At 40.6% G+C, this 15,077-nt stretch overlaps 1 protein-coding gene across 11 annotated transcripts in view; it reads right to left on the reverse strand.

Annotated features, from left to right (window-relative positions):
* Positions 1-15,077, reverse strand: part of LOC110501241 (LIM domain only protein 7) — a 138,203-nt gene that overhangs the window by 63,420 nt on the left and 59,706 nt on the right. For 9 of the 11 annotated variants that reach the window (XM_036959617.1, XM_036959616.1, XM_036959622.1 and 6 more), the window contains 2 exons: positions 7,859-7,975; positions 155-337 (listed from right to left, as the gene is read on the reverse strand). The gene's annotated coding sequence lies outside the window, so the exon portion shown is untranslated. The remainder of the gene's footprint in view (positions 1-154; positions 338-7,858; positions 7,976-15,077) is intronic. The other 2 variants (XM_036959619.1, XM_036959618.1) reach the window with 1 other exon arrangement.

Here is a 15,077-nt window from a genome sequence, read left to right on the forward strand (position 1 = left end):
GTGCGTACGTGCGTGTGTGTAGAAGCATAACAAAGTAGAACCAAACACACACACACAACTCGAGTCCTGTCCGATTGAGTGAGTGAGTGAGTGAGTGAGTGAGTGAGTGAGTGAGAGTGTGAGTGAGTGAGCGTGTGAGTGTGTTGGTCCATACCCTCACTGCTGCTTTGAGCGTGTTGTCAGGGATCTGCTGTGTGGTCTAGAACCCTGTGTCCTCCTCCTCTCAGTATAGGTAATATATCCTCTCTCCCGCTATACCAGCTGTCTCTGAAACCACTGTATCTTCTCTAAATCTTCTGCTGCTGCTGGCTCTATGGCCGGATGATTCCTCAAGTCCCTGCAATACACACACACACGAACAAACACAATCGTGAGCTCACACCCTGAAAGAAAGAGCGATGTGTCTTTCAGTCATTTAACTCCTTAGGGTTATCCTCCCCAGGTACATGATAACACTCACAGACAAATTATTGATTCCCATTCAAAATCCTATTTTCCCAAACCCTAAAACTATCCCTAACCATAACTCTAACCTTTACACCAAATCCCTAACTGTCATTCTGACCGTAATTCTAACCCTAACCCCTAAACCTAAAATATCCTTTTTCCTTGTGGGATCCGGCGAAATGTCCCTGTTCTACTATCCTTGTGAGGACCTCTGGTCTCCTCAAGGATAGTAACCCACCCCCCCAAAAAACACACGTACCCCCATGACACAAACACTTGTAGAGTTCGAGTTAGTTTCTTAACCCCTTCTCCAGAACAGTGAATATTGTGATGTCATTCATCCCAAGTCACAAGATTTCCCTAAATTACTGAAGACACCCAAAAGACACCCAGCCATCTCACCAAACACACACTTCTGATGACCGGAACTCTGACCCCTAACTGTTTTCCAGTCAGTCATGCAGGCACAGCCAATAAGCCATGCTCTGTGTGATGATGACGACACTGATAACTGTTTACAGTCTAAAGGGCTTAGCGTAAGAACACAAACAAGGCCTGCCCAGCTAACATAAAACGTTCCCACAACCAGAGAACCTTAAGAGTCTCATTAGGTCATTAACTAATGATTTCATAGGAATGTTCCCGTGATGTACACGGAATGTTTCCAAGAGATCATTCCCTTAAATGTCAAGTAGAACTTACCCAGAACATGGTTACCATGTATTCAGAACATAATACATTCATGTTCTAGATACTTTTCATGGGAACGTTACAAGAACATTCATATGTCCAGTTTTCTGTGGGTTAGGAAAATATTCCGTCAACGTCCCACCAAACATACACAGAATATGGTTGCCATGTTCTCAGAACATAAGATATGAATGTTCTAGACACGTTTCATGGGAATAACATTTCTGTGTATCAGTTGTCAGGACGTCGCGTGATGATCCCAAAGAAATGTTCTCCAAAACAAGTAGTTTAATTACACATCACGCCTTGTTACTTTTGCCAAGCCCATCAAGGCCCTAATCAGTGAACCACTGATCCATTCACAGCTCTTTTTTTCTGTTGGCAAGGTTAGGAATACTCACACACACACACACACACACTGCTTTTAAAATAGTGTTTTCAACTTACATATTTGACACACTTTGACATTCAGTGCAATCAGAAAGAATTCACACACCTTTCCACAGAGGGATCATATTAGTGTGTAGCCCAAACTGTTCGGAGGCTACAGACAGAAGTTGGCAGATCGGCTGTACCGACTTCAGATGAGTCCCAAGATGCTTGTGGTGCAGAAGTGCGACATCGGCCGATGGATTGAGACGCATCCAATGCAACAAAACAGACTTCTCTAGATTAGAACAGACATTTAGAATGTGTATTATGCTAATTCGATTTTTTGTGGGGGAGCAGACATCGACTCTAAGGTTAACCAACAGCTACCCGGACTATCTGCATTGACTCTTTTCGCACTACGCTGCTGCTACTGTTCATTATCTGTCACTATAATTATCCACTGACTGTACAAAACATTAGGAGCATCAGCTCTTTCCATGACAGACTGACCAGGTGAAAGCTATGATCCCGTATTAATGTTACTTGTTAAATCCACTTCAAATCAGTGAAAGAAGGATTTTTAAGCCTTAAGACAACTGAGACATCGACTGTGTATTTGTGCCAGTTAGAAGGTGAATGGGCAAGACAAAAGATTTAAGTGCGTTTGAATGGGGTATGGTAGTAGGTGCCAGGCGCACCGGTTTGAGTGTGTCAAGAATTGCAACACTTCTGAGTTTTTCACGCACAACCGTTTTCTGTGTGTATCAAGAATGGTCCACCACCCAAAGGACATCCAGCCAACTTTTGTATTAGTATTTATTAAGGATCCCCATTCACTGCTGCCAAGGTAGCAGCTACACTTCCTGGGGTCCAGCAACATTAAGGCAGTTATAGGCAATTTAGAATATTAACATTACATTTCATAACACTTTTCACAACACATTAAGTGTGTTTCCTCAGGCCACTACTCTACTACCAAATAACTACAATACAAAATCCATTTCTACATGTGTCTGTGCCTGTGTGTGTGTGTCTCTTCACAGTCCCCGCTGTTCCATAAGGTATATTTTCATCTGTTTAAATCAGATTCTACTGCTGCATCAGTTACTTGATGTGGAATAGAGTTCCACGTAGCCATGGCTCTATGTAGTACTGTGCGCCTCCCATAGTCGGTTCTGGAAATGGGGATTGTGAAGAGACCTCTGGTGGCATGTCTTGTGGGATATGCCTTGGTGTCTGAGCTGTGTCCTAGTAGTTTAAACAGACACCTCTGTGCATTCTTACAAAAACAAGTAGTGATGAAGTCAATCTCTCCTCCACTTTGAGCCAGGAGAGCATGTTATTGATATTAGCTCTCTGTGCACATCCAAGGGCCAGTCATGCTGCCCTGTTCTGAACCAATTGCAATTTTCCTAAGTTCTTTTTTGTGGCACTTGACCACACGACTGAACAGTAGTCCAGGTGCGACACAAAAAAGGGCCTGTAGGACCTGACTGTTGTTGACAGTGCTGTCAAGAAGGCAGAGCAGCTCCTTAGCATGGACATACATCTCCCCATCTTAGTTACTGTTGTATCAATGTGTTTTTACCATGATAGTTTACAATCCAAGCAGTTTAGTCACCTCAACCTGCTCAATTTCCACATTATTTATTACAAGACTTTGTGAAGGTTTAGGGTTTAGTTTAAACTTATTCCTTGCCACCCACTCAAACTAACTGCAACTCTTTGTTAAATGTCGCAGTTATTTCAGTCGCAGTAGTAGCTGATATGTATAGTGATCAGCATTACATAGACATCCGCATTACATAGACACTCTGGCTTTCCTCAAAGCAAGTGGCAATTCATTAGTAAAGATTGAAAAAACAGTAATGGGCCTAGATAGCTGCCTTGGAGAATTACTGATTCTACCTGTAATATGTTGGAGAGGCTTCCATTAAAAAACACCCTCTGTGTTCTGTTAGACAGGTAACTCTTTATCCACATTATAACAGGGGGTGTAAAGCCATAAAACATATATTTTGCCAGTAGCAGACTATGATCGATAATGTCAAAAGCCGCATCAATTTCATCAAATATTATCCATTTCTCTCAGCCAATCATCAGTCATTTGTGTAAGTGCTGAATGTCCTTCTCTATAAGCATGGTGAAATTATGTTGTCAATTTATTTACTGTGAAATAGCATTGTATGTTGTCGAATTTTTTTTTTTTTAAAGTTTACTAAGGGATGGTAACAGGCTGATTGGTCAGCTATTTGAACCAGTAAAGGAGGCTTTACTATTCTTAGGTAACTTTTGCTTCCCTCCAGGCTTGGGGGCACACACATTCTAGTAGGCTTAAATTGAAAATATGGCAAATAGGAGTGGCAATATCGCCCGCTATTATCCTCAGTAATTTTCCATCCAAGTTGTCAGACCCCAGGGGCTGGTCATTGTTGAAAAATATATTGCTGTTTATCACCTCTTCCACGCTCACTTTAAATAATAAAAAATTACAATTCTTGCCTTTCATAATTGATCAGTTATACTTGGATGTGTAGTGTCAGTGTATGTTGCTGGCATGTCATGCCTAAGTTTACTCATCTTGCCAATAAAACAAATTATTAAAGTAATTGGCAATATCAGTGGGCTTTGTGATGAATGAGCCATCTGATTCAATGAATGATGGATGTTAGCACTTGGTGGTCTATAGCAGCTTCCCACAAGAATGGGCTTTAGGTGAGGCAGATGAACCTGTAGCCACTCCAACAATTAATCCACACATAAAACGGTCAGCCAAATAATTTCTAATCATCTCTCCTCCTTCCAGGCTTTTTCTTCTTTGGACTTTATATGGCGATTGGCAACTAACTTTCATAATAAGGTGCATTACCACAACTGACATGTTCATTTATCAATCACCCACGTGGGTACAAGCAATGAGGAGATGGCTCGTGGGTATATGCTTCTAAAAGCCAATGAGGAGATGGGAGAGGCAGGACTTGCATCGTGTTCTGCGTCACAAATAGAAGCAACTTCTATTTTCGCGCTTGGCAATGCAGACGCTCGTTGGCACGCACAAGCAGTGTGGGTGCAATGATTGAATAACATTGTGTACATTTATTTTGCAGCGCACGCGATGCGAGCGGTGTGATCAGCAAGTTAGGCAAAACAAAAAACTCCTTAGTCCTTGCCGATGACAAGCATACCCATAACATAATGCAGCCACCACCATGCTTGAAAATATGAAGAGTGGTACAAAGTGATGTGTTGGATTTGCCCCAAACATAACGCTTTGTTTTAAGGACATAAAGTTAATTTCTTTGCTATTTTTGTTGCCATTCTACTAGTGCCTTATTGCAAACTACATGCATGTTTTGGAATGTTTTATTCTGCACAGGCTTCCCTTTCACTATGTAATTTAGGTTAGTATGGTGGAGTAATTACAATGTTGTTGTTCCATCCTCAGTTTTCTCCTATCAAAGCCATTAAACTCTGTTTTAAAGTCACCATTGACCTCATGGTGAAATCCCTGAGTGGTTAACTTCCTCTCCTGTAACTGAGTTAGGAAGGATGCTATTATCTTTTTCGTGACTAGGTGTATTGATACACCATCCAAAGTGCAATTAATAACTTCACCATGTTCAAACGGATATTCAAAGTCAGCTTTGTTTTGTACCTACCAATTTTTGCCCTTCTTTGCGAGGCATTGGCAAACCTCCCTGGTCTTTGTGGTTGAATCTGTGTTTGAAATACACTGCTTCTTATATGTGTGGGGTACAGAGCTGAGGTAGTCATTCAAAAATCATATTAAACACTATTATTGCATACAAATTGAGTCCATGCATTAACTTATTTAGGCTTGCCATAACAAATGGGTTGAATACTTCTTGACTGAAGACATTTCAGCTTTTCATTTTTTATTAATTTCAAAACATTTCTAAAAACATAATTCCACTTTGACAATATCAAAGTCGATTAATCGAATGGTTGCTTACTGTGTAATCTGTATTGCCATTGGCTAGTTATGACTGGTTAATCACTTTGTTTTTGTCATGATTTGTATTATTAAGTGAATCAAAATCTAAATTTAATCCATTTTAAATTCAGGCTGTGACAAAACAACATGTGGTCAAAAGGTTTGAAAACTTTTTGAAGGCACTGAATATATTTTTTAAAGCCTTGTCTCATGCTAATGGAATTCATGCTGTAGGCTAACCCGTTTCCAATAGGCTATCGTAAAGCAGAAAATCTAAGAAATATGGCAGCTGTGTTGCCCCTTAATATTGAGTTAATCGAGGAAAAATATAATTTTAGACAAATAAAAACTCTGCAAAGGCAGCATTGATCTCGTCGCCCAGGAAAGAAGTGACTCTGGGATGCTGGCCTTCTAGGCAGAGTTGCAAAGAAAACGCCACATCTCAGACTGGCCAATAAAAATAAAATATTAAGATGGGCAAAAGAACACAGACACTGGACAGAGGAACTCTGCCTAAAAGGCCAAAATCCCGGAGTCGCCTCTTCACTGTTGACATTGAGACTGGTTTTTGCGGGTACTATTTAATGAAGCTGTTTCTCAAACTAGACACTCTAATGTACTTGTCCTCTTGCTCAGTTGTGCACCGAGGCCTCCCACTCCTCGTTCTATTCTGGTTAGAGACAGAGACAGTCTCGGTGCTCTACAGACAATTCCTTCGACCACATGACTTGGTTTTTGCTCTGACATGCCCTGTCAACCATGGGCCCTTATATAGGCAGGTGTGTGCCTTTCCAGATCATGTCCAATCAATTGAATTTACCATAGCTGGACTCCAAATCAAGTTGTAGAAACATTTCAAGGATGATCAATGGAAACAGGATGCAGCTGACCTCAATTTTGAGTCTCATAGCAAAGGGTACTTATGTATAAAAGGTTTTTCATTTATTATTAATTTGCAAAAATGTCTAAACTGGTTTTCTCTTCGTCATATAAAAAATATATATATTTTAGAATAAGGCTGTAACATAACAAAATGTGGAAAAAGTCAAGGGGTCTGAATACTTTCCGAATGCCCCATCAACATTAGACAACTATACAGAACGCCCTTAAATTGTCGAAGTAAGTAAATTAAATCAATGATGAGAGACTAGTTAAATTAACTGACAACTGACACAGACATCTGAATGCCGTGACCTAAGGACGTGTTGAATAATATTTACTGTATAAATGACCAATGCACAATGTAGTCATGTAGGTCAAAGTGTCAGATAGGTAAGTTCAAAACACTTTTTGGGGGGAGAACATTTCTTTGGGACCATCAGGCAAAGGCAGCATTGTCCAGTAGTCCTTCGAAGGCCTTGAGCCTTAAGTTAGGTCCATTATAGAAGGGCTCGCATGTCCTGACAACTAAGAACATTGTAACCACGTTCTAGATAAGTTCTGGTTGACATTAAGGGAATGTTTCTCAGAAGGTTTTTGCTAACATAGATGGAATGTTCCCCTAACTAATGGAAAACTGAACACTGTAACATTACAAAAACATTCTCTCTCTCCCTAGAATTGTTAGCTGGGTAACCATCACTGTTGACTGTTGTTAATCATAAAAATCGTATGGTATAGAGCATAATTGCAGTGGTTGAATATGCTTGGTAAATCTAACTATAAACAAACCAAACTGTCAAATTCAACGTTGTGCCTTCCACCCCCTCTGTCGTGACAAACACAAGTCCATGAATGTGAAAACACAGAGACCAACACACTTCCATACATGTACCAAGTGACCTATGGACTCCTGAAGTAAAGAAGATTAAAATAGCTGAGTCAGGAGAATAGATCAGTTATGCTATGGTTTTAGTGCCGACTGTCAAGTATTCTGAGACCCCTAAACCAATGGGCTGACTTCCTTAACTCATAGCTAATATACCAGGAAGGATATAGAGATGTGTTGGCCAGTGGATGTAAAAGAGGATTTCATTCATACGATTCCTTGCTAGGCTGATTACTCAAACCATTACATGGTAGCACACATAACATAAAAACTGTAGGCACCTTTCCATTTTTAATGTTAATTCTCTTCCTGAATTGACCAAATTGAAATGGATGGACCCCAAACTTGTCTAGACCACTGTAGTAGAGTGAGTCAGATTTACATTTAATAGTGCTAATACTGTACTTGGTCCTGGTCTTGCAAAACTCCTATGGTTAAACACGTTAACAAGACAGTACCAACAGATCTGTGACCAGGCTATAAATACTGTACCCATATAAACATAATTACTAGAAGGGACAAACAGAAATGGAATGGGTTATATAGAGTATAATAGAGTGGATGATTATAGAGTAATAGAACGTTAACCTAGGCTAGGACAGCGTACAGTAAGGTTATTTATTTACCTTGGATAGCGCTGCTATGTCCAGTAGTCCTTCGAAGGCCTTGAGTCTTAAGTTAGGTCCATTATAGAAGGGCTCGCATTGTGCCTTCCTACCTAGCCAGTATATGGTGATCAGCACCTGGGAGAAAGAGGACATGGGTTAATACAAACATCATAATTATAATGTACGCATAGTTTCTTTAAAGGAGCAATGCCAATTCTCTAATATTTTTCTACAACAGAATAAAGAGCATATTACTAGGATAGTATTTCCTTCTTTTGAAATATGTTGAGTGTTTGATTGAGCCTGCCTTGGAGTGCCAATTGGGCGGGGTTTGAACTTGTGTGGCTAAAGTATTTGAAAGAAAACATACTGTTTGAACTCAGGTAAACTGTTGAAAACAGTATGACGTTCAGTTCTATATTGATGAGAACACACTTACAGTACATTCTAGCAGCACACTAAATAGCCTGTATATAGTCTGGACTGTTAGGATGGATCATAAGATTTCTGTATAGTAATGACCCAGCAGAGTTGTCCCAAGGTCATACTGTGAACACTAGTGTCCAGCTCTTTGTTTTCCTGCCTCATCCAGAACCCTCTGATACACCACTGTTTGTTTGTGTGCACTGACCTGACCTAAACCTGACCTGACGAAAGCCCATGTAGGGCTTTCAACTAATACAGTTGTATGCAATGCAGTTATATCTCCCGCCAATAGCGACCATTCAGACAATTAAATAATTTTTATGCAGTTTTTATGGTATGGTAGATAGATGTGTTTTATTTCTACTAAATGTCAGGGTATTTAATCATTTTAAAGTACTCCGTTAGGAGAGAGTGGTCTGGGCGCAGGCAGCAGGCAAGTAGAAAGCTCGCGGCGGCTCCAGATTATTTGATTGACTGTTCTGATTGCCTAGTGATGGACTTAAGTCCTGCTTCAGAAGTAAAATGTCAGTTCGAATCACCAGAGGTTTTGTGTCGGCATTTAAACAAAAAAAACATAGTTTAGCCTACCCTACCAGACAAACAACATTCCTTATCCGAGGCGCTTTCAAGGGGCCACATTCCATTATGTCTGAAAAGCTTAATCAATACAGGCTACCAGTAGCCTACTGTAGGACTTCGGTTCCATGAATAGGATAGGATATTCTACACTCAAGAGACCTAAAACTGAACACACATCACCAGCGAAGAGACCGAGCAGGTAGAGCAGGCCAACGCCAGGGAGAAGAAGGCAGAAGCTTGCTCATATGTTTTGGTAATCTGTATCTCACAATGTCTTGCCTTGCAAATTCACCCAAGTAGCATAAAGTTTGCCTCTTCCTCTCTGGTTTTATTTGAATTACACAACTCCCCAGGCCTTTATAGCCTTCCGGCTGTAATACGGAAAATAATGTTTCGCGATAAACTTGGATTTTAATTAAGTGGGGGATGAAAAAAAAATATGTTTTTCAGTTAAAAACTAGGGGGCACTATTTTCATTATTGGAAAAATAACGTTCCCAAAGTAAACGGGCTATTTCTCTGGACCAGATGCTAGAATATGTATGTAATTGACAGCTTAGGATATAAAACACTCTGCCTGGAATATTGTCTGTGAGTATAACAGAACTGATATTGCAAGTGAAATCCTGAGAAAAATCCAATCCGGAAGTGACTCTTATTTTGAAACCCCTGTCTTTCTATGCATCCCTATTGCCCATTGAAAGGGATATCAACCAGATTCCATTTTCTATGGCTTCCCTAATGTGTCTACAGCCACTAGACATAGTTTCAGGCTTTTATTTTGAAAAATGAGCATGAATGACAACATTGCGTCAGTGGTCAGGTGGTGGCTCTCAGAGTGATTTGTGCGTAATAGACAAAGGCGGCCATTGTTCCTCTTGCTCCTACTGAAAAGCCAATCGTCCCAGATTGATTATAAAAAACGTTTGCCATGTTTTTTTCGCCATTGTCGTGACCGCAATTTCCGGTGGATTTCTGAACAAAACGTGGACAAGAAACGGAGGTATTTCGGCTATAAAAATTATCTTTATGGAACAAAAGGAACATTTGCTGTCTAACTGGGAGTCTCGTGAGTGAAAACATCCGAAGCTCAAAGGTAAAAGATTTAATTTGATTGCTTTTCTGATTTTCGTGACCAAGCTTCCTGCTGCTAGCTGGACATAATGCTATGCTAGGCTATCGATAAACTTACACAAACGCTTGTCTTGCTTTGGCTGTAAAGCATAATTTCAAAATCTGAGATGACAGGGTAACAAAAGGCTAAGCTGTGTTTCACTATATTTCACTTGTGATTTCATGAATATGAATATTTTCTAGTAATATTTTTTGACGGTTGCGCTATGCTAATTAGTGTAGTTGATGACTATTCTCCCGGATCCGGGATGGGTAGTTCTAAGAGGTTGTTTAAGGATTTTTCTTAACGTTAACGATTCCAACTTCATTTTAACGTTCACACCCTTACTTACAACCTTGCTGAACTGGATAGCATTCGTTTTGGTGGTGTTGACAAATCGGGGACAAATCTTTGACAATAACTTATCAACATGGACATAGTCCCCTCCTGTGAGTCAAATGCCTCTTCTTAGCTATACAACTTTTCAAACCTCCACACTCCGGGATAGATGAAGAGGTCTTCAACCAAACCAAATCAACCACAAGCCTGTCACATTCTTCCTAGTTCGACCGCCAATGGGAATGGAAGAGGAAGTCTGACAGTAATTTCTTGTGTGGTCCGAGACACAACTGCAGCCCTCTGACAGAGGGCCTACCTGCACCAGTATATACCATACAGATTCACATTGGCTGTAAATCTGCTAGGCTGATGGCTATAGGAGTTACAAGTAACAGAGCTGATCTTTCAGAAACATTGTGTACATGAATGTATGTGACTGCTTTGAATGCAACTGGGGCTCATTCAGTGGATGACTACCGCGCCGCGTTCTTAGCTCTTCACAGTCTCCTTTAGGCAAGATAATTTATTGTGACTTAATTCCATTTGATTTCTAAATACGTAGATACTCACACAGGCTAAGCACACACATATTTTGAATAGATGTAAAACAAATTATGGCAAAAAAACAACAAAAGGATCTTGCAACAAATGGCCAACTCCTGCCATTGCTCCGTGCTTAACTACCTGTATACAATGGCCTTCTGTGTATGTCCATCAGCAACACTGTACCAGAGATGGAACTACAATCAGAACAGGGATGGAACTAACACCCACCCAGGAGGAGCACCACCATCATGGCCACACCCATAAGATACCAATGACCCATTTGTCCACTCACCCATGACAAGCCCTGCAGTGCGTCATTGCCATCACACACTGACAATGGATGGGTAGGTCTGCCATTCCTGATGAGTGATGCCTCAACACTGAACACACTGACCCCACCTACCTAAACACCACGTTGTACTGAAAGTACACCATCCCAAAATAAAAATACCAAAGCCTTAAATTAATGGGTGTGCACCGCAGTGCAGTCAGCACAACTGCATAAATAAAGATCACCCGTCTTTCTGCATGATTGATTGGTTCAGCCAGGGCATGGAATGTTTTCTCTCTGCATTCTTCATCAATGAATAACCCACATTTATACGTACACATAACACCTTGTCACCCAGTATCAATCAAACGTTATGAAAAATTAGAAGGAAATGTCAGATCAGTCTGACATCAGCTTTTGGAGGTGACACACACACACACACACACACATACATATATACATACATACATATATACATACATACATATATAGATATATATATGAGAAAGGGATTGTGTTGGTGAGTGAGAGGAGTAGTGGGGCGGGCAAACAGGGTGAGGCTGGCATTTCTCTCTCCAGCCAAGGAGCACAAATATAGCCCTTGTGTTGTGTTGCCCTGTTGCCGTTTACAGCCAGGACCGTAACCATGGAGAAGAGAGAGGACTTTATTGGCTGTTCACCATCACTCCTCGTTCCGTTTCACAATTTCTTCACAGTTCACACATGGCTGCATAGAGGACAGACAGTTTGAGCGGTCCTGTGATGAAACCAAACCAATACAGTGCGAGTTTGTCACACAGACACATCATAAATGCAAACAGAGCTTTTTTTGTAATTTCTTTTTGCTTAATGAGGAAAAGTGACAGGCCCAGACTTGTCATTGTGGAGGTAAAACCACCAAACAAACGCGGTTTCTTTCCGCCTACCAGGGAAATGCTGAAATGTCACTTATTCAGTATCTCAATGGGTTAATACTGTCATGAAAATGTAAAATAAATGAATGTTAATGGCATATTTGTGCAACATTCCTTTTCCGCTTGATTTTGTTTAGTTAAAGTAACCTTTTAATATCCAGCCGTCAATCATTTGTGAGGATTGTGGTCTGACAAAAAGGCACTCCACCCTGTAGATCAGACAGTTTGCTTGATCAACTGTGGCAGAGAATATTGTATAATCATATGCTATCGTGCCACAGTGCCACTCCTCTGGCTAACTGTCTGTTGACGGTCATTTAAATTCCTCAGGGGCCGAAGATTGTTGTACTCTACCTCCCTCAGAATCCTCTGTGTAGTTCTGTTTTTGGGGCTGTGAAGTAAACTCCACATGTCAATAATTTGCTAAACCAAAAGGCCAACAGCAGAGGGACTTTGGACCAGAAATGTAGTCTGTCTCTCAGACACAGAAAGGTAGCAGACAGTTAAGTTAAGGCTAAAAACGCCATATTTAAGCTGCAGGTAATATTTGGGAAATTTGAGTTCACTCCTCAGGAGCACCAGTGTGTCCTTGACACTGAATCCATCATTATGCTACTGATTGCTTAGAATGTGCACAGACCGGGGTAGTTTACACTAGGGCGAAACCATTTTCTACCTTAACTCCAACAAATGAACATTTTCAGTTAGAAAAAGGATCAGGAAACCAGTCAGTATCTGGTATGACCACCATTTGCCTCATGCAGCGCGACATCACCTTCTCATAGAGTTGATCAGGATGTTGATTGTGGTCTGTGGAATTTTGTCCCACTTCTCTCCAATGGCAAGTTGCTGGATATTGGCAGGAACTGGAACACACTGTCGTACACGTCGATCCAGAGCAGCCCAAACATGCTCAATGGGTGACATGTCTGGTCAGTATGCAGGTGTCACCTTCTGACCTTTATTTCCTTTGTTTTGTCTTTATTTAGTATGGTCAGGGCGTGAGTTGGGGTGGGCAGTCTATGTTTGTTTTTCTATGTTGGTTTTTGTGTTCGGCCTAGTATGGTTCTCAATCAGAGGCAGGTGTCGTTAGTTGTCTCTGATTGAGAATCATACTTAGGTAGCCTGGGTTTCACTGCTGGTTTGTGGGTGTTTGTTTCCGTGTGAGTGTTTGTCACCACACGGTACTGTTTCGGTTTTTGTTTTCATCTCATCGCTTTTGTTTTGTATTTCAGTGTTCAGTTCGTTTTTAATAAATCGTCATGAACACTTACCACGCTGCATCTTGGTCCGATCCTTACTCCTCTTCAGACGAAGAGGAAATCTGCCGTTACAGCAGGCCATGGAAGAACTGGGACATTTTTAGCTTCCAGGAATTGTGCACAGATCCTTGCGACATTGGGCTGTGCGTCATCATGCTGAAACATGACGTGATGGAGGCGGACGAATGACACGATAATGGGCCTCAGAAACTTGTCACTGTATCTCTGTGTATTCAAATTGCCAAATTGATAAAATGCAATTGTGTCCGTTGTCTGCCTGCCCATACTATAACCCCAGCGCCACCATGGGGCATCAGCAAACCGCTCTCCCACATGACGCCATACACACTGTCAGGTCAAGATCCTGGTGAGGACAACGAGCACGCAGATTTGACGGTTTCTGACAGTTTGTGCAGAAATTCTTCAGTTGTGCAAACCCACAGTTTCATCAGACGTCTGAGTGGCTGGTCTCAGATGAACCTGTAGGTGAAGAGGCTGGCGTGGTTACATGTGGTCTGTGGTTGTGAGCCAGCTGGCCAAATTCTCTAAAACAACATTGATGCGGCTTATGGTGGTGAAATGAACATTTGATTATGAATTTATATTTTTGTTTACTACAGAATATTTTCTACATGTCACATGCAACCTCATGTTTTCATAAGGAATGTCTTATCAGTCCGTATCCTCAACCCAACAGCTTTTTCATGACAAATGGCAATGTTCATGCAAGGTATGTGCACTTTTGACAGACTTATCAGACTTATCAGTGGTTAGGTCACGTAAGGCTGGGTAATAGATACGTATACACCAGCCAGCGGTAGTGCTGAGAGATGTGCTTTTTGAGGTTGGTTCAATAAAAAAATAATCATGAATGAAAAGTATTTGAAAAAAACATGAAAACGTGACTACGTGAAAAAGAATTGCTCATACATGTCCTATACAGCATATAAACACTGTAAATAGGTCAGGAGCCAGACAGGGAGCCTAAGGAGGAACATAATGTATTACTTAGGGTACATTATTAGCCTATTATTTAAATTATTACAAGGCTATATCCTACAAAGAAATACACTGTGAAGGCTATATAGCCTACAAATAAATATACTGTGAAGGCTATATAGCCTACAAAGAAATACACTGTGAAGGCTATATAGCCTACAAAGAAATATACTGTGAAGGCTATATAGCCTACATAGAAATACACTGTGAAGGCTATATAGCCTACAAAGAAGTTTACTGTGAAGGCTATATAGCCTACAAAGAAATATACTGTGAAGGCTATATAGCCTACATAGAAATACACTGTGAAGGCTATATAGCCTACAAAGAAGTTTACTGTGAAGGCTATATAGCCTACAAAGAAATACACTGTGAAGGCTATATAGCCTACAAAGAAATATGCTGTCAAGGCTATATAGCCTACATAGAAATACACTGTGAAGGCTATATGGGCCTACAAAGAAATATACTGTGAAGGCTATATAGCCTACAAAGAAATATGCTGTGAAGGCTATATAGCCTACATAGAAATACACTGTGAAGGCTATATAGCCTACAAAGAAATATGCTGTGAAGGCTATATAGCCTACATAGAAATACACTGTGAAGGCTATATAGCCTACAAAGAAATATGTTGTGAAGGCTATATAGCCTACAAAGAAATACACTGTGAAGGCTATATAGCCTACACATAAATATACTGTGAAGGCTATATAGCCTACAAAGAAATATACTGTGAAGGCTATATAGCCTACAAAGAAATATACTGTGAAGGCCAGAGTCTGGCT

Source organism: Oncorhynchus mykiss, chromosome 22 (genome assembly GCF_013265735.2).
Source record: "Oncorhynchus mykiss isolate Arlee chromosome 22, USDA_OmykA_1.1, whole genome shotgun sequence".
In the NCBI taxonomy this organism is placed as follows: Eukaryota; Metazoa; Chordata; class Actinopteri; order Salmoniformes; family Salmonidae; genus Oncorhynchus; species Oncorhynchus mykiss.